This window comes from Crocodylus porosus, unplaced genomic scaffold (genome assembly GCF_001723895.1).
Source record: "Crocodylus porosus isolate Cpor-Errol unplaced genomic scaffold, CroPor_comp1, whole genome shotgun sequence".
NCBI classification, from domain to species: Eukaryota; Metazoa; Chordata; order Crocodylia; family Crocodylidae; genus Crocodylus; species Crocodylus porosus.
The window spans coordinates 4,121,086-4,139,311 of NW_017728927.1; the positions used below are offsets into that span (position 1 = coordinate 4,121,086).

At 44.6% G+C, this 18,226-nt stretch overlaps 1 long non-coding RNA gene across 1 annotated transcript; it reads left to right on the forward strand.

Annotated features, from left to right (window-relative positions):
* Window positions 1-4,336: 4,336 nt before the first annotated feature.
* LOC109314828 lies at window positions 4,337-17,774 on the forward strand. The gene is made up of 3 exons (XR_002102372.1): window positions 4,337-4,479; window positions 17,572-17,580; window positions 17,765-17,774. It is a non-coding gene; the product is annotated as an uncharacterized LOC109314828 (long non-coding RNA).
* Window positions 17,775-18,226: the final 452 nt, after the last annotated feature.

Here is an 18,226-nt window from a genome sequence, read left to right on the forward strand (position 1 = left end):
TCAGCAGCTATGTCGCCATAGGGGCATGCTTGCGTTTTCGTATGCCGCTACGGCAGCGTTTCCCAACCAGTGTGCTGTCAACCACATCCAGGTGTGCTGCAGAATCTGGGGAGGGCGGGGGGCATGGCTCTGGGGGACCATGGCTACAGGCATTGATGCCACCGCACCCTGGCCCGCCCGCCCCAATAGCCCCAGCCCTCTGCTCGGTGTTTGGCTGCTCCCTATCCCTGCTCCCCACATTTGGCAGGCGTGCCGTGGGGCAGACAAGGCCAGGTCAGTGTGCCACGGGGCAGAAAACATTGGGAAACGCTGCACTACGGTGACGTAGCAGTGAAATCTACCCATGAGCACAGTGCAGTACAGGCAGTTACTGTGCTGTGTTTTAATACTTCCAAAAGAAAACACTAAAGCATGGTGCTGTAGCAATGTCGCCATACAACAATGTGTAGACGTGCCTGAAGAGATTTATTCCATCAGGACCAAAAAGACACGCTCATGGAGTAGAACCAAGGAGAGGACTAAGCCCTCAGGGAATGTTTTCAGGCACAAACTTTGCAGGAGAGTTGTTACAATTACACAACTAAAAGCCAGCATCGTGGAGTAGAGGGCTGAACCACCTCGGAATTTGGTTACAGATTCTTGACAAAATATTGCCGAGTACAAGATGATATTTTCACGCTCCATTCTTCTTAATACCCAGTATCAAAGCAAACTCTGTTGCTCCTGGAGTAACAAGGTTATTCAGTGGCACCACAGAATGAAATGAAAGCAGAATTTAGCTTCTGATTGGTGGCTGACTTCTGCCTTCCATCCTTTTCCCCCACTTTGTTACTGTTCCTTATGGGATTTTTTCTCAAAAATAAAGCTAGAATCGACTCTTTGTTACATTTTGCACTTACAGTTGATAACTCTACTGTTTTTAGCAGAGCTAACAATTTTTATACTCATTACCTCAGGGGGAAAAGGAAAAAAATATTGCCATCATTTGAAAAGGTTTTTATTCCAAATCTATAAACATGGCATAGAGGGGTAGCATGTGTGTGTGTATGTAAATGTTATTTTCTGCAGTATTATGGCATTTGCCAGTCTTATAATAAACTGTACTTCCAGAGAGTAGTCTGGCAGCATGAACTTCCAGTGGGAGTTGTGAGTGTACAAGGACTTCAAGGTCAAGCCAAGTGTTCAAGCAGAGCTGTAAGGCTTGCGGCTAGATTTCATTTAGGAAAGTCCTGTGGTCCACGTTATGCAGAAGGTCAGACTAGATGATCATAGCCATCCATTCTGGCTTTAAAAAATAACAAAGAAACAAAAAACTGGAAATATATGTTTGCCAGAGTCCGGTAACCTCAAGTCAGTACAGACAGTAGTAGCATCTTGGCATATTCTTATTTCAAATAACTGCCTTTCCGTGTAAGCTGGTCAGGAATAATATTTCCTCATCATTTATTCAGTCATGCCTGTTACAAATAATGCTGAACTATTAGCACTGCTTTCCACTTCATGCCTTTTCATCATGTTTTGTAATCTGTACTGACCCCATTGTCCAAGCCACTATTATGATTAACCTGGTTCTTTAAAAATGCAATTCCCTGCCCCCGTGACATCTGCATGGGGGTGGACACATATGACAGTGGTCTCCAAAGTGGGGTGTGCGCACATGGGGGTGCAGGAAGAAAATATTAGAACTTCTATTTATATTTATATAAATATACATATATTGGGTGTGCATACTCAAATTTTTTTTTACTGATAGGGGTGCGTGATCAAAAAAGTTTGGAGACCACTGACATATGAAAGCAGTCAAAGTGTATAACAGCATGAACTAACCAGACAGTCATACTGTATTAGTACCAATGCAAGCCACCCAGAGAGCAGCGCTTGAGGGCTGCATGCTGCAAAGGGGTATTTAAAACAAATTCTTTCCTTAGGCATAGTAAGGCTTTAAAAATATGGAGAAAAAATCTTTACGATAAGAAATAGGGCACTGCTATGGCCTGCTACTTAAAGCCCTAGTTCTGGACATGCTCCTTTCTGAGGCCTGTGGCACAAGTTCATTTAATGGCAGAATGGGATCTGATCCCTGATCCCAACAACTATGCCTGTTGCTATGCCACATGTGCATAGCAGGGCATGCAATTTTGGGATTGGGGATCAAATCCTAATCATGCCAATACTAGTTGCCAGTACAAGGGGAACGAGGAATCATGATCCCCAACCCTGAGCATAATCCTGGGCTCACTCTGCACTAGCAAGTTAAAAGCCAGGTGCACACAGCCCAACACTGTGCAGTCCAGAGGCCAGGACCAACAATCAGCTGATTGTCAGTGCCAGCCTCTGGACCATACTGAAGTTAGTCCCAGAACCCCATGCACCAGGATGTTAGAAAACCTTGTGTGCAGCCCAACTGCACATGTGCTTTTTAAGCTCATGGCAACTAAGACCCCAAGATATTGGTGGGGGAGTGGGGAGTTCCCAATCCCAGGATCTCAATGCACCAGGGATGTCAGAAAACCAGGCATGCAGCAGAGCTGCATATATGGTTTTTAAAAGGTCCCAGGATACAAGGACCCTAGGATCAGAGGACAAAACCTCTCCCAAATCCTAGGATTTCTATCTCCAGGAGGTGTCAAGCACCTTGCTCTGCAGCTCCATGGGAACCACAGGGCAAGGCATTCAACCCACCAAGTCACAGGCAACCCTGCAGCTCCCCAAGGCTCAGCTGACAAGCTCCCTTTGACTTGACACCCTGAAAACAATAGGGTTCAGCCCCGTGCAGGGCTGTACCACATAGCTGTCAGTCTGCCAACATGGGGAGCTATAAACCAAGCCCAGACCTGCAGCCAGCGTCAGGCTGCATGGCAGGGACCCTGCCACATATTAAGTTTAAAGTGCAGTGGAAACCAGCCACAAAAAATATTATGGATATTTTGAGGAATACTTTTGTGGCTTGTTTCCCATTTTGACATGCCATTAATTGCCTGAATGTGTGGCTGGGTTCCTACTGAAGACGTGATTAATGGGTTAGTCACATCTTAAGTGTAATGTCTGCCAGGAGTCTGAGGAAGGGATTCCTGAGATTAGGGTTTAGGGGTTATTTTATTTCAGTTGAACTTCTGAAGTCTGGTTGTTCAGAGGATTGACATGGTTACTAGCCACAAACTACCTACATATTTCCTAGAACAACTTTGTCCTAACACTGAAGAGACAGCAGCTTAACTTCAGCAATATTCCATGATGGGTTTGGCCCTGCAAAGTGCTGAGCTGCAAGAGGTGCTGTGAACTTTCATTTTGTGTTCATTCAGAGAACTCAGCACCTTAGCAGACTGGAGCATCAGACTGGTTAGCAGGGAAAAACAATGCAAGAGGTTCTGGTAAGCTAAAAAGCTTTACAGAATGTATAACATCTTCCCTATTTTAAAAACCTTCAAAAGCATAAAATTATACAGTTGCATTGATGTATCTGGCAATATGTTCACTTAGTAAGGATTTAAAGTGGAAACCTGCACAAATTTCTGAGCTGTGATTACAGTGATATATTAGCATTTTCAATCACTGGCTGGTTTTATGGTCCTTGCACATGTCACATAATATATAGCTTGTCTTACATACACAAAGAATATATTAAAACTGCAAATGCTTGCCCATGGGACAGACTTTGTTATGGCTTAATGTGCTCATGGTTGTAATAAAATTTATTTTAGGAGCAAGAGTAATAAAACAAAATTCAGGAAGTAGAATAATGGGCTAATTATGCTCTAAAACCAAATGTGCTTTCTTTATGTCACCATTTCATAAAGTCAAAACAATTTATTATCATTGTGGCTGGTAGTGCCACTATAGTTAATGGTCAGTTGCCATTTCCATTATAAGCCCTTTTTTTCAAGGGCTTTATATAACTCAGCTATTCTAATTTGCACTGAGTTAGAAGCTGGCATGCAAGTTATCAGCACAGATGCAGTTTTCACCATCTAAAATGGATCAAATCAACTGAACCCTTTTAAGGTTACTGAGCAAACACATTTTGGGGAGCAGGGGGTTTGCTGTCAAAAGATGAGGGATAAGTGATGAACTGATACCATTCAACTGTAGAAATGCTTTTTATAGATATTGTAGGCTTCTCCTCCAGCTTTTCAGACACGATGGTGATGAGGTGTGGAAAAAATTCCTAGACAGGCAGATTAGAGAAAAGCTGAAGGAGAAGCCTAAGGAGGTTAGCCATACCATAGTACTCAGATGAATAAAAAATAGTATTCTGTATGCCAGTGGTTTTCAACCTTTTTTCATTTGCAGACTCCTAAAAAATTTTGAATGGAGGCAAGGACTCCTTTGGAAATTTCAAATGGAGGTCATTCATTCCTCTTTGAATTGTAAGTGTGGGTATTCACATACTTTTGATTAATCACAGTCATCTCTCACAGACCCCTTTGACAGTCTGTGGACCCATAGGGGTCCACAGGCCATAGGTTGAAAACCACTGCTGTAAGCCATACATGAGGAAAAAGCACAAAGTATGGTTTAAAACCTGCAGTCCTTTTAAAACCAGAACTTTCAGACATTGGGAGCTTGGGTAAATAGGCATGAAGGATCAAGTACAATTCCTTTAAAAAATAAAATTTTACCTATGAAGGGTAAAATTTCCAAAGCATCTAACAAGAGGGACAGGAGGAGGATCCGCTGAGGCCAGGAAAGCGGAGCAGGCCCCCAAGCAGCTGCAACAACAGCCCCACCTGAAAGCTGTGCATCCTGGCCAGGTCAGGCCTTTTGGCACACAAGGATGGGAGAGGGTGTGCAAGCTGGGTGGGTACAATTAATTGGTGGGTGCCCATGGCACAGATGAAATAGCCTGGCAGGCCGATTCCAGCTCACAGGCCATATTTTGCCTGCCCCTCATCTAAGTGATCTAGGCTTTTAAGCTACCTACAGTACTTTGACAACCAAAGTATAAATCAAATTTTCAATTTTAAAATAATCTCTGCTGTTCATCAAAATACCTATCCTCCTTTGCTTAGAATCAGAAAGTTATCTTGAAAATCCACCATGTTATAATAAAAAAGGGTTTGGGGACACTTTGTCCTATCTCTGCTATAATTCACTTCTTGATTTGCACAAGGGTAGTTGAGAAGGAAAGCAGTATTACTGAGCAACTGCTACAGTCGTGTCAGATTTCTACATAATGTGATCCAATATTTTAGAAGGCAGAGCACAGTTGTTAATTTACATACTACATATTTACTGAATCAAATTCAGTGCTTGTGTAAATGCTACTAAGGAAGTTAAGCACTTGACTCCCAATGACTTCAAGTCAACCTACTTAGACACTTTTGTAAATCCCACTATCTGTATCTTTAAGCACCTAAACACCTTTATAAATCAATATGACATTTTTCATGCATATTTTATCTCAGAGCAAATTGCAGACAAGCCATAAAGTGATCTGGGTCATGTGGGCCAAAAAAAATGCAGCTCTTCAAGGTAAGTGTTTCTGGGATTACTCCCTGAAAGGGGAGCATTTAAAATGTATTTAAATAGACTGTTTTAGCCCAATGATTTTGTTATGGACTAAAGAAATCCACTACTTGGCATTAACACACCTGAGACCACTTTGGAAAGACTGCAACCCACAGCTACAAGTTTAAATATAAAAATGCTATACAGACAAAGAAAAGGGATGGAAGAAAGAAAGGACTGAGGTTTACAGCAAAGATTTGAAGTGAAACAGATGTTCCAGAAGATGTGAGCTCTACCAATTCTCACACCAAAACTGTGAGATGCTGAGACGGGGCAAAGAGGAGGCAGATAAACAGGAGAAAGCAAGGGAAAACCTAAGTTGCAGAAATTGCCTAGAGGCATTTAAAACCAAAGCATCCAAATTTTAAGTGTATATAAATTAAATATACTGCACTGTCTGTGTGTATTTCTACCAGATAAGGATTTGACTTGAAGATTACAAACCGCATCCTGAATTAAATGGAGGCTTGTTTAGAAATGGGCATGAGATGCCCAAGCATTGCTGGTATTAGAAGCAAGGCCTGGAAATTGAATAAATACAGGGATGAAAGTATGATGGAGGATTTTAGCAGTGGTAGAGTACAGGCGATGGCATACACAGGCAATCTGGTGGAGGCATAAACACTTGCTGACTTCTTGTGTCAGAGAAGGGTAGCTCAAAGTCAAAGGTGGGGATCCTGGAAAACAGAAGTAGAGAAAAGATCTGAATGGACAGGGAGCTCAGGCTCCTATTTCAGCAAAGCAACATACAACAATAGATTTCCAATCCTTTGCACTCTGCTTTCATGACTTGCTATTAAAAGCAAATTGGCAGTGGTGTCTTCAGTATTAATCAGAAATCAATACTATTATCTCTCCAGAGACATCTTGAAGTGAGATAAGGGAAAATAGGTCATCTAGAAAATCACATAACCTCTTACCAATGCATTTGCCATTTCCATGGCAGGGAAACCTGCATAGGTTATGCCTTCATATTCATTCCAAAAACTTTCCAATTAATTTACCTCTTCCTCACATCAAATATAGATTAGTTTCTTTAATTGCCCTATATGAATGCATAGCTGAAATGTTTGACTTGCCCAAAACTAATTGTCTGTCAAGAAGATATTTTGCAACCAAGAAGATAGTTCAATTGGATATTTAATTTAACTGCAGGCTTTGTTCTTTCATATTTCAAGTTTTACTCTTTAACATTCGCTAAATTATGCATTCTGACCGTGTCCTCTGATCGTCTGCCTTCAAGTGAACGTTCTGTTGTTCTTCAGGAAAAAAATATGTTTTATTATTGCCTTCTATCTCCCTGACATTTCTGACATGAAATTTATCCTCATAGAAAACACAACAGGCAGGTCCCTTCAGAAATAAAATTAATTTTAAAAATTGGCTATTTTCAACACTATAGCAGCACTACAGGGGATGTTTGGATAAACTGAGAAAGTGTCATGTATTTTTAAGGGAGCTCAGTGGGTAAAAGCTGCCCAAGTGACCAAAGAAGGTCAGCCCCCATTGACTGCCACACACCTGATGGACAGTACTATGCTTTGGAAGAGTTCACCATCTGCCAGCCCTTGTAGTCTGGGCTGGGGAGGAGGGCTGGATGAATCCCTGGCTTCTCATGCTGTTCCAATATCCCCCTGAAAAATGACGAGTGTCTGTAGCCAAAGAGCTCTGCAAGAACCAAGGACTGAAGCTGTTACCCCCCCTTGCCCCCCCCCCCAACTGCTGGGCACTGTAGAACTACCCATAATTTTATATTCTGGCTGAGCTCTAAAAGAAAGTGAAACCTGGGGGAAAACAGAGGAAAAGCCAACTTCTTACCCTTTATCCTACCCTACCTTTTGGCTGTTGAGTCGAGAAGGGAGTAAGAAGCAATTTCACGTTCTCCTAGCATGCCTACATAGTGCAGTTTCTTTGGCAAATTATTGCTCCAGTACAGCACCCAACCTATATCGCTAGTAAAACTGCCAAACCCATGGGTGCCTACAGATGTCTAGGGCCCCACTCTGACTCATGCCACTTTACACAAAAAGTGCCATGAGTTAGAGCCCTCACCCCGCGCCAACAGATGTTTGCCTGTTGGGTAGGGTGGCTCACGCCTGCCTGTACGGGCCCTGGCCAGCATACAGGGGCACTCCAGCAAGCTCCGAGGAGGCTGCCAAGACACCCCTCTCTCAAGCTCTGCCCCTCTCCCCATCTCCAGGGCTGTCAGCAGAGGTGGGAAGGGAAGGAGGAGGGAAGGGAGCAGCACTGAGCTCCCAGCTAAACTTTGCCTGGCCAAAGCTGGAGCGGGGGAAGCAGGGTGGAACAGAGCCCCCTCGCCTCACAGCATCCTGCCCAGCTAATTCAGCTGAGGTACTGGGGAGAGCCAGGCCAGGCCTGAGGCAAGGGGGCTCCATTCCACTCCATCCCCACCTGCTCCCCTCCAGCTCCGACCAAGCCAAACTGAGCCAGCAGCTGCTGCTGCTACCTCTATCAAAAGGCTCACGCAGGAAGTAGAGGAAGGAGCCCCTGCCTTGCCTCACAGGCCTGGTCCAACTCCCCTCAATACCCTGGCCAGGGTAGCAGGGGGGCCCCAAGAGGCAAAGGGGCTCCATTCCACCCTTCCCCTTCCTCCAGCTCCGGCCCAGCCGCCAGCTCTGCTGCTCCCTCCCTTTCCCCCTCCTTCCAGCACCACCAAGTATGAAAAATTAAACCTCAAGCAAACACAAGTTCCCTAAGGCACTCCATTTTAAAGCACCTTCATCTAATACCTCATTTGACAAGGGTTAATTTTTCGCACAATCAGCCAGTTTAAAAACACTCTGCAGCTGTGCACGTGTGTGATGTCACAGTTGTAGAGCGCTTTCAGGGGCCTGATCACATGAAAAATGTAACTTGCGTAAGCTCCCCATGTTAAATGGCCTGTGTTATAGTCAAGGATGAGGTAAAAACCTATCTTTAATATCCCTGTTCTCTCAAGTTTTCCACCACATGCTTAGCATTCCCTCAAGGAACTTTTCAACATTTTGGTGTAATGATCAGAGTATAAAAGAGAAAAGAACATATACACAAAATTTATATCTCACAGCATATGGCAAATTGGATAAAGAGCACAGTAAACTGAATACATTACATAGAATGGGATGCTTCTGATTTTATTATCAACCATGTCTTTGGGCATCTGTTCTTGCTCTTTGAAGCTACATGACTACTGCTGAAATAGCCTCACTATATCTGATTAGCACATTGTATGTGATCTCCTTTGTGTAACTGATTAGACATTTGTTTGCTAAAAAATTTTCAGCATCACTTACTCAGTCAGACACTACTGATTCTCAGATGTATCTAACCACACAATGCTCAGGACTTGTTTGAAAAAGAAGCTTTTACTGGTGCAAAACAAAGATCAAGATAACAGCATTAGTCACATGACAAGCACAGAAAACTCACTTCCTATGACTTGTCATCTCCTCTCACACCAATGAGACAACTGATCGATGAAATTCTGCTCAGTGACAGGGTAATTAACTGTAAAAGCAGGTGCATGGTTGATGATTATACAGTAGGGATGTGCAAAGCTTTGGTCCCTGATTCAATTTGGCAGCAGTTCAGCCTGATTCGGTGGCCAACTCACCAAATCCAAATCAAATCAGGAGACCCTTTAATCTCTCCAAATTGAACCAGAAACCCCCCCCCCCAAATCAATTTGGAGAGATTTGGAAAGATTGGGAAATTCAGACAGAGACACATCTTTAAAAGTTTTACATACCTCAAGGTAGCAGGCAGCTCGCAAATGCTGCAATGGTGGGACAGAAGGAGCTTCCCACAGGAGTGCGGGGGGCTCCCCAGCATGCTTGGCAGCAGACACGGAAGTAAACGAGAAGCATTGCTGGTCCACTTCCGAGTCCACCAGAGAGTGTGCTGGGGGGCCCCCTGTGGCCCCCTGGCTTGGTGATTGGTGCCTCTTGGGTCCGGAGGGGGACACCCAGGGTCCTCCCATGACTGATCGCCGAGCTGGTGGGGCATGGAGGGACCCCCCAGCACACTCCCCCATGGAAAGTGGACCAAAAGTACTTCCAGTCCACTTCTGGGTTCGCCACTGAGCACATGGGATCCCCCTCCCCCTGCTCCTGTGGGACATTCCATCCACCCCACCATCGCAGTGTTCACAAGCCACACTGGTACCTAGAAGTATGTAAAGAAAACATTTAAAGCTGTCTATGGCCGAATCGCTAATTCTTCAAATCAGCATCGAATCTTCAGACTCAGATTCGGCCAAATCAAATCGGGGACAGTGATCTGAATCAATTAATTGAATTGCTGTCCCTGATTGAATACAGCCCATTTCATGCACCCCTATTATGCAGTGAAAGATTATATAGATTTTGCTTTGGAAAATGTGGACATTGGGTGTCATTACCTGTGTTATGCAGGTGATGGAGGGGGGGACTTTAATTAGAGCAGCTCCATAATTACGGCATGTTGGAGCAGCATCCTCACATGTGTACAGACACCCATTTTGCCCAGTTTTGAAACCATTTGAGCCCCTGAGTTTGGAAGTACAATTCACTGAAAAATTTCTATGTGCTTTCTCCTTCTCCATGATGAAATGCAAGGTACTGCTGTGCACCATAACCTTCAACCCACCCACTGAGGCAGCTGCCCTTAGCATAGTTACTTGAATATGTGTAGGTACACATACACAAACCAAATCTGATCCCACCCACCCTTCCAGCCAGCTGGCTCTGACATAGTTATAACAGAAAATGTGTGTGTACAGACTCAAGGCACTATGCCAGAATAGCTGGCTGGGAGGGTGGGTGTACACACAAACACACATACAAATTAACTAAATCTGGTGCAAAGTTTCGATTATATAGACTGGACTTAAATTTACCTTTGGTTTCATGGCTACAGCTTCCATTCAGAAGTTGGCACTGAGCAATATAAACAAACAATCCCAGTTTCTTGTATATAACAAAGACCACATACTGAATATTAACTACGTACTCATCATCTAAATGCAAGGTTTTTTGCTGTACAGCAAAGTACTTTAGTAAAAATACATCATGTGATATATCACTCAAGAAAACAGCATGTAAATGCAACAGAAAAGTGCCTGATTAACTGAAAAGGGTCCAATTAAAAGAGAACAGGCTTTTGAATAAGTTATAATCGGAAATGTATAACCACCAGCTAGAGAAATCAAAGCAGAGGCCACTGTATACAGAGTAGATGGTGAATGACAATTTTCTTATAAGAACTGAGACTTTCCCATTCAAATAGTTAATGAATAATTAATTGTGCACTTGATGAAATGGATTTATTTTCATAATTTCTATGTTGTCAGACCCTTGGCACCCACCTAAGAAAAAAGGAGGAGGGAAAGAAAGTGGCAATTTGTTTGAAAGTCTGTTTCATTAATATTCAAGATCATCCATTTTAAAGAAGCAGTTTGCAAACCATATACAGTCAGTGTGTGTCATTTTGCATTATCAACTATATTTTAAGATGAACAAACAACATCAAATTTCATTAACAAGCACAAGAATCCAAAATCAGCTTGGAGATGGAAATGGGGCAGATGATGAACAGAACAGTTCTAAGCCAATAGTGCAGGAATTCAAAAAACTTTAAAGCATTCTCATTGATCAAAAGGAACGTATTGCCCAAATCTGTAAAACAGCATGGAGAAGATGCTTGGTTTTATTAAGTGGACCTGATTCTCCATTCCATTACACCAGCTTAACAGCCAATGAATAAAGTCCAACCTGAAAAAAACTAGGATAGTGGTAAATCAGCTCTATGGTTTTATGTTGTAAAAACTGTTGTATATATAGACCATGAACCTTACACAGGAAAGAGGTATTACAGCATCATTAAGAGAAAAGCCAGCAATATAAATATCTAGATCCCCATAGAATTTTACCTAATACAAATAAAATGTAATGCAAGTTAGATACTGGATTCATATAAATGGATTTATATACCTAAATGCTGTTATTATGGAAATGATCAGGGATTAATGCCCCTAATTCTGAGTAGATTAAACCTTTGCACAAACAGGCAACTGCAGACCTAAATGTAGATCCCAGAGAAAAGCTTTATTAAGCCAGAATTTCTTTTAAATATAGATTAATAGTGCAGAATAGTATAGGAAGAAAAAATTCTTAGAGTTGAAGTTCTCTGTTTTTAATATTAAAGCATGTATTTTGTCTTAAACTAAAAGCAAACAAAAAACCCCCCCAAACAACTGTATCTCTTGCCCCAGATCCAAACTCAGCTCCAAAACATGAGGTAAACTTGAGGTCTTACATTTCATAATCACTTATCAGGATCCCAGCACAAGATCCTTTGTTACACTAGAGCCTTATGAATATTATACTGGTGTCCGAGATACCCAGAATCGGAGTAATGCAATCCAGGGTCCTAAATACACTTCCACATGCAGCCCTCCAGCTCCACCCAGACACCATGGATGGAGAGGCAGATGTACGAGGAACCTCTCTGTGCTTCCAGGGGTAAGAGGCAACATCATGGGCATCCTTCTCGCCCTGTAGAGTCTCCCCCTCCCACACACGCTTCAAGAGCAATAGGCATGGTAGCCTGGGGCCCTTTTCTGCCCATAGTTTATTGTTGGCCTTGAAGATAAGCCTTTATTAATTCATCATGCATTTAGCTCTCTCAAAGCAAATGTTTTAGGCTCTATGCAACCTCAGGCAAATGCCACTGTGCTAATTAAATTCAGACCACATTTCTAAGGCTGCTGGTTTTTTGCAACCATGGGAGCTAGGAACCCTAAAAACTGAGAATCTGTCCACACAATGAAAAGATCTGACACCCGAGGTATGAGTTTGTGTTGCTTATGCATTAATATGGCCACTGGAACACCCAACACCATAGTAAGAAGTGCTGCAAAATAGTACCTGAAGGACACATCTACACGTCACCCTATGGTGACACTGGTACCTCGCCATGCATGCAGTGCACGGTTTTTGCCACTACTTCAACATAGCTGTACACTGAAATGGAGGAGCACACCACTATGGCAAAATAGCTGCCGATCATGTGTAGACTTGTGATCGTTACGTAGCCATATCGCATCATATGTCGCTGTAGCATGTTGCTACAGTGACATAGGGTGACATGTAGGTGTGCCCGCAGAAACACAAGAATGAGATAAGGATAATGCATGTTTTAGTGAACTTCGTTCACTTGTTCTGATGCATAGTTGAGTTTCAATCTTCATAGTACTTCATAGTACGTGTGTAAATGTTGTTAATCTTGGATGGCTCATCCCTGGCCTGACTACACAATTTTACTAGTTGTTTACGTTGTTTAAGTATTTGGTTAAGTGAACAGGGTAAGTTTTGCACCTGCTCAGTGAAGAGGCGGCTAGGAAGATTCTGGAAAGAGCTCACGTTTTGACCTCAATGAAGTATTGACGCAATTAAGGGAGCATGTGCAGTTTAAGTATTGGTTATATAATCATTTTCTCACCTAAGTGAATATGAGGCTATTGCTATGGATACATTAGTTCTGAAGTGCATGATGATCGACAGATGATTGATAGGCCTCTTGAGAGACTGATTGACTAGTAAATGATCGGCTTGTTTGAATAAAAGGGGCTCGCACCTGTGAGACAATGGTTGATTAGGATTGTGTGACTGGAGCGTGCGACTGTGGTGTGTGCGTCTGGAATAGTGTGCGAGTGAGTTGTGTATACGTGAGCAAATCTGGGAGGGAATTGTGTGATCTGGGCAGTGGGTTTTCACTGTGAGAAGATTGATGTCCTGGTGGATTAAGCGCTACTCTGAGGAGAGAGTATTTATAGTGCCGCTTTGAGGAGGGAGCATTGTTGAGCAACAGGACCTCAGCCCGGGTGACCATCGAACCCCGTCATCTCCGTCGAGGGTAAAGTATTACCCACCCTTTGATCCTTGCAGTGCTCAGTATCCTGAGAGCAGTACTGTAGCAAGGAAGTTTGGCACCCAGGGCAAGCCCACAGTGGCAGCCTGCCCTTGTCCTGTGCGCAGATCCAGGGGTACATCCCTCCTGTCCTTGCCCAGAAGCACACACAGCAGCGGGAGCTGCCCTCCCCTTATCTCCACTCATTGCTCCGTCCCACACCCCACCCCACCTGGGCAGCACCTCTTGGCACCCTTTGCTTCGGCACCCGGGGTGGTTGCCCCGTTTGCCCCCCTCCCTTGCCACAGTACTGCCTAAGAAGAACTGCAGCAGGGGCTCCATCAAGCTGACAGCTTCTGTGGGGCCACCATGTGAGCAGAGGGTCTACTTCACTCTCTGTTGGTTATCCCTCACCTTGTGGTGTTATTGTTTGCCATGATCTATATGCATCATATCCTCTTGTTTGCCTTACCTGTTCAGTAATATAGTCCAGGTGTTTTGAAATTAACAGCTGAATCTGCAGTTTTTATATGTAATTTTCAGAAACTAAGTGGGGTTGGGTGGTAAACCAGTACCTAGCAGAAAGCTCTGCAATTTCCCAACACTGTGATTATTTGGGCTTGGGCTTTGAGGACTAACAACCCTCAATATTGCCACCATTTGATCCCAAATTCTAATTAGTGGAAAGATATTAAGTTGTACAAGAGATTCACAGCTGTTCAATGTACAAAACAAAGATTTAAAAGCACAGAAGACTTCATAGTAAAAAAAAAAGTCACTAAATAACTCTACTATAAAAGAAGCAAAGTTTTTTTGTATGAATTATAAGGCCTATGAAATACTAAACTGTGTTCAAGCAAGGTCCTGTGAACTTTGGCAAGAGTTCCAAGTACAGATAACTTGATTATTGCTCCCTGACCCCAAAATAACTTTATTTAAAAATAATTACAAAATGCACGAGGGAACTGTCTGGATTTTACCAACTAAAATATGTTTCTGGGACTCCAGCATGTCTCCTAGAGAGCTATTAGGGCAACTTACACAGCTGTTTAATGCAGACCAAAGGGATCATCCCCACTCACACTGACTGCCAGTGTTGAAATGTTGCCCAAGCAGCAAGGACAAAATTTAAATACTAGTCTTTATACAAAGGAAAAGGGGGAGATGAAAATATGGACAGCAAAACTGGGGCGGGGGGCTTTCATTAAGTTCCACTACTGTCTGCACATGGTGGTGACTGATCTGAAAGAAAACCTTGCAGCCCCGCACACTAGTAAATTGCAAATTAATGTGGAAGTAAATTACATGTAGTGAGCTAAAACCTTTGCCTCTGGTGTTTTTATGCATATGTAGTCTATATACCACTCAAGAGAATATCCCAGGAGTTGAGGATCATCACAGAAATGAAAAATGGGCTGAGAAAAAGTCTAGAGCTGAAGAAGAAAAAGCCACAGCTTGCTATAAAAACAGCTGTGTTATTAGCTGAGAAAATAAACACTACAGGTGAAACAACAGAATTCTCATCGACTTCTGTGGAGCCAGCATTTCACCCTAGATGTCTGCTGTGACTGTGCTACTGGAGTTGTAAGTGATGTAATAACATTAAAAAGAAATGATGTTTTATGGTTAAGGCACTGCCTTAAGACTGAAGAGATCAGGGCTTAGTTCTTGACTCTGTGATGGACCTGTCACTGTTCCTTACAAATAAAAGAATGTACTAGACAGGGGTCAGTGGGAATAGCAATTATTGGCATCCATGCTTTTCTCATTTTAACTTCTACCTGAGAAAATGGGATTTTAAAGACGGTAACAAACCAAATGAGATAAATAAGTAGGAAGTCGCATTCCTGAGTTTTGGATTTTAGCCAGCTATTTTTACTTGTTGAAGAGTGACATTACCTATATACAAGGGCACCAACTGATAGTGATCTATCACTTGACTGTGGACGAAACCTACACATGGGAGGCTGCAGTGTCTTGTCAAAAAATTCTCTCCTGGCTTAGTCTTCGTGTACAGCATATCCACAGACAATTCCTGCCAGATGAGAAGGGATTCTTATCACCCTCACTCTAAGGGTATTTGGATAAGAAGCTCCTTTTAACAGGAAAACAAAACCTTTGAATCATCAGCAGTAGTAATATGAGTGGAGTATAGGTAGAAAAGGCAGCAGGGATGGTGCAGGGAGCACTGGAAGCCCACCAAGCCTTACCTTCCCTGAGCCTACCCAGGCTTCCAGCACCCAGTGCACTATCCTTGCCACCTAGGACTGTGCAAAGTGGCAAGTATTGGCTTCAGAATCAAATCCAGCCAATTTGGAGGACAGTGATTCAATTCAGAGATTCGGATCACTGTCCTGATTTGATTCGTCCGAATCAAATCTGAAAGATTCAGTGCCGCTTCAGAGATTCTGCCATAAACTAAACAGGCAGCTCACAGCTGCCTCCAGCTAGTAAGTCTGTTGGGGTTGGGAGAGGAAGGGATTGGGGCTGGGGCTGGGGCTGGGACAAGTTGCCCAGCCGGGGCAGCGGTATGCGGGCGCAGCAGGACTTGGAGCGAGGGGGGGTGTCCTGCTGCTGCTTGTCCAGCCGAGGAGAGAGGAGGGCGGGATGCGGGCACAAGTTGCTCCGGGCAGAAGGGGGCAAGTGGCAGCAAGGCATAGTCCCCACTCCCAGTGCTGCTGTGCCTGCATTCCATACCCCCCTGCCCTGGCTGGCAAGCAGCGATAGCACAGAGCCCCTACTCCCAGCTTTGATGCGCCTGCATCCCATGCCCCCCAACCCTGGCTGGCAAGCAGCAGCAGCATCCACCCCAGCTCACAAGCGGCAGCAGCACCCACCCCCCACCCCAGCTGGTAAGTGACAGCAGCGCCTACCTCCCCCCTCCCATCCTGGCTCACAAGTGGTGGCAGGGCATAGCTCCCACTCCCAGTGCCACACCCACATCCCACCCCCACCACCCTGGCTGGAAGGCAGCAGCGCCCGCCTCCCCACCTGAGCTGGCAAGCGGCAGCATGCAAGAGCCCCTACTCCCAGCTCTGCCGTGCCTGCATCCCACACCCTCCTGCTGCACCTGACAAGTGGTGGCAGTGCCCACCCTCTCCCACCCCAACTGGTAAATGGCAGCAGAGCATAGCCCCTGCTTCCAGTGCTGCTGTGCCCACATCAGCAGGGGGGGTACAGGAAGCTGATGCATCAGCACTGGGAGTGGGGGCTCTGCCCTGCCACCACTTATAAGCCAGGGCAGGGGGGCAGGCACTGCCACTGCTTGCAAGCCAGGGCAGACACTGCTGCCACTTGGCCAGCTGGAGAGGTGGGGTGTGAATCAGTGCTGGGAGGAGGGCTCTGCCCTGCTGCCACTTGCCAGCTGGGGCGGGGGAGTGGGCACTGCCACTGCTTGCCAATGAAGGTGGGGGGGGCATGGGATGTGGGAGCAGCAGTGCTAGGAGTAGGGGGCTCTGCCCCACTGCTGCCCACCAACCAGGATGAGGTGAGTGCTGTGGCCTCTTGCAAGCCGAGGCTGGGGAGGGGTATGTGCTGCGCTGCTAGTCAGCTGGGGTTGCGGGGTGTGGGAAGCATGGGATGTGGGTGCAGCAGCACCGGGAGTGGGGGCTATGCCCTGCTACCACTTCTCTGTTCCACCTAGCACAAGCTGCACCTGCATCCCACCACCTGCCTCTCCACCCTGGCTGGGCAAATGGCAGCAGGCCAGAGCCCTCACTCGGAGCACTACTGCACCTGCATATGGGACCCCCGAGTCCCATGCCCTCCATCCCAGCTGGGCAGCATGCCCCAGCCCTAGCCCCTCCCTCCCTCCTCCCCAGCCCCAACAATCTTACCAGCTGAAGGTAGCTGAGTCAGCTGCCTGCTTAGTCTACAGCCAAATCACTGAATTGGCTAAATCTTTTCCAAAGTGATTTGGAGCTTTTAATTGGTTTCCCAATTCAATTCGGAGTCAGAGATTCAGTCCCCATATCGGGCAAATCTACTTCCAGATCAAGTTGGCTACTGAAGCTTCACACAGTCCTCTCTCTGCCTTCTCCAGCTGCAAGCACACCCAGATGCCCAGCTCCCTGTGCTGCCCCAGGGGCAAGCTGAGTGTGCTGGCAGCCAGAGGAGGTGGCGGGGATGGTGTACGAGGTGCTGAAAGCCCGGGAGGGCTGGGGGATGGATGTATAGCTACAATTTGTTACGCAGCAGACTAAAATACATCAGGATGAATTTTATTTTGCTACATCACAGTGTCATTTACATCACAATATGCTGTTGCATCTGAACAGTGTGATGTGCAGCAGCGTATTACGATTTAATTTCTTGTCAAGTGTGATGCAATTAAACCACTATAAAAGGGCCCTTCCATCACATGCACAAGCACCTTTGTTTTGTTGTTACTGAGTTTGTGCCTCTTTCTTGACTTCAAGGACTGCCTGCTCATGCTTACACACCAGAAGAAAACTGCAAGATCAGGCAACAATTTTTAAATAGTAGGTAACATTAAGAAACTAAGCACATTTACTCTGTTAGTTTTCAAGTCATGACTCATGATATTACCAGCCTTTAAATATGATGGAGTTTAGCAAGTAAAAAAATTATTATAGCCTTTGTTACGGTAGCAAATTTTACATGGTACATTCTGCTTCAGCACTAGATGTGTCAAAAACTGTTTTGAAGCAAAAAGGATAGACAAATGGATAAGGGGAACAGGCGGTTTTCTCATCCTTATTCCTTTATGGATCTGCGCTCATTACACTGGCCAATTTTAGTCTGACCAAGCTTCACTGTTGCATAAATTATTGCTATTTGATCTCGATTTTTTTTAACTGATTGAGTAAAA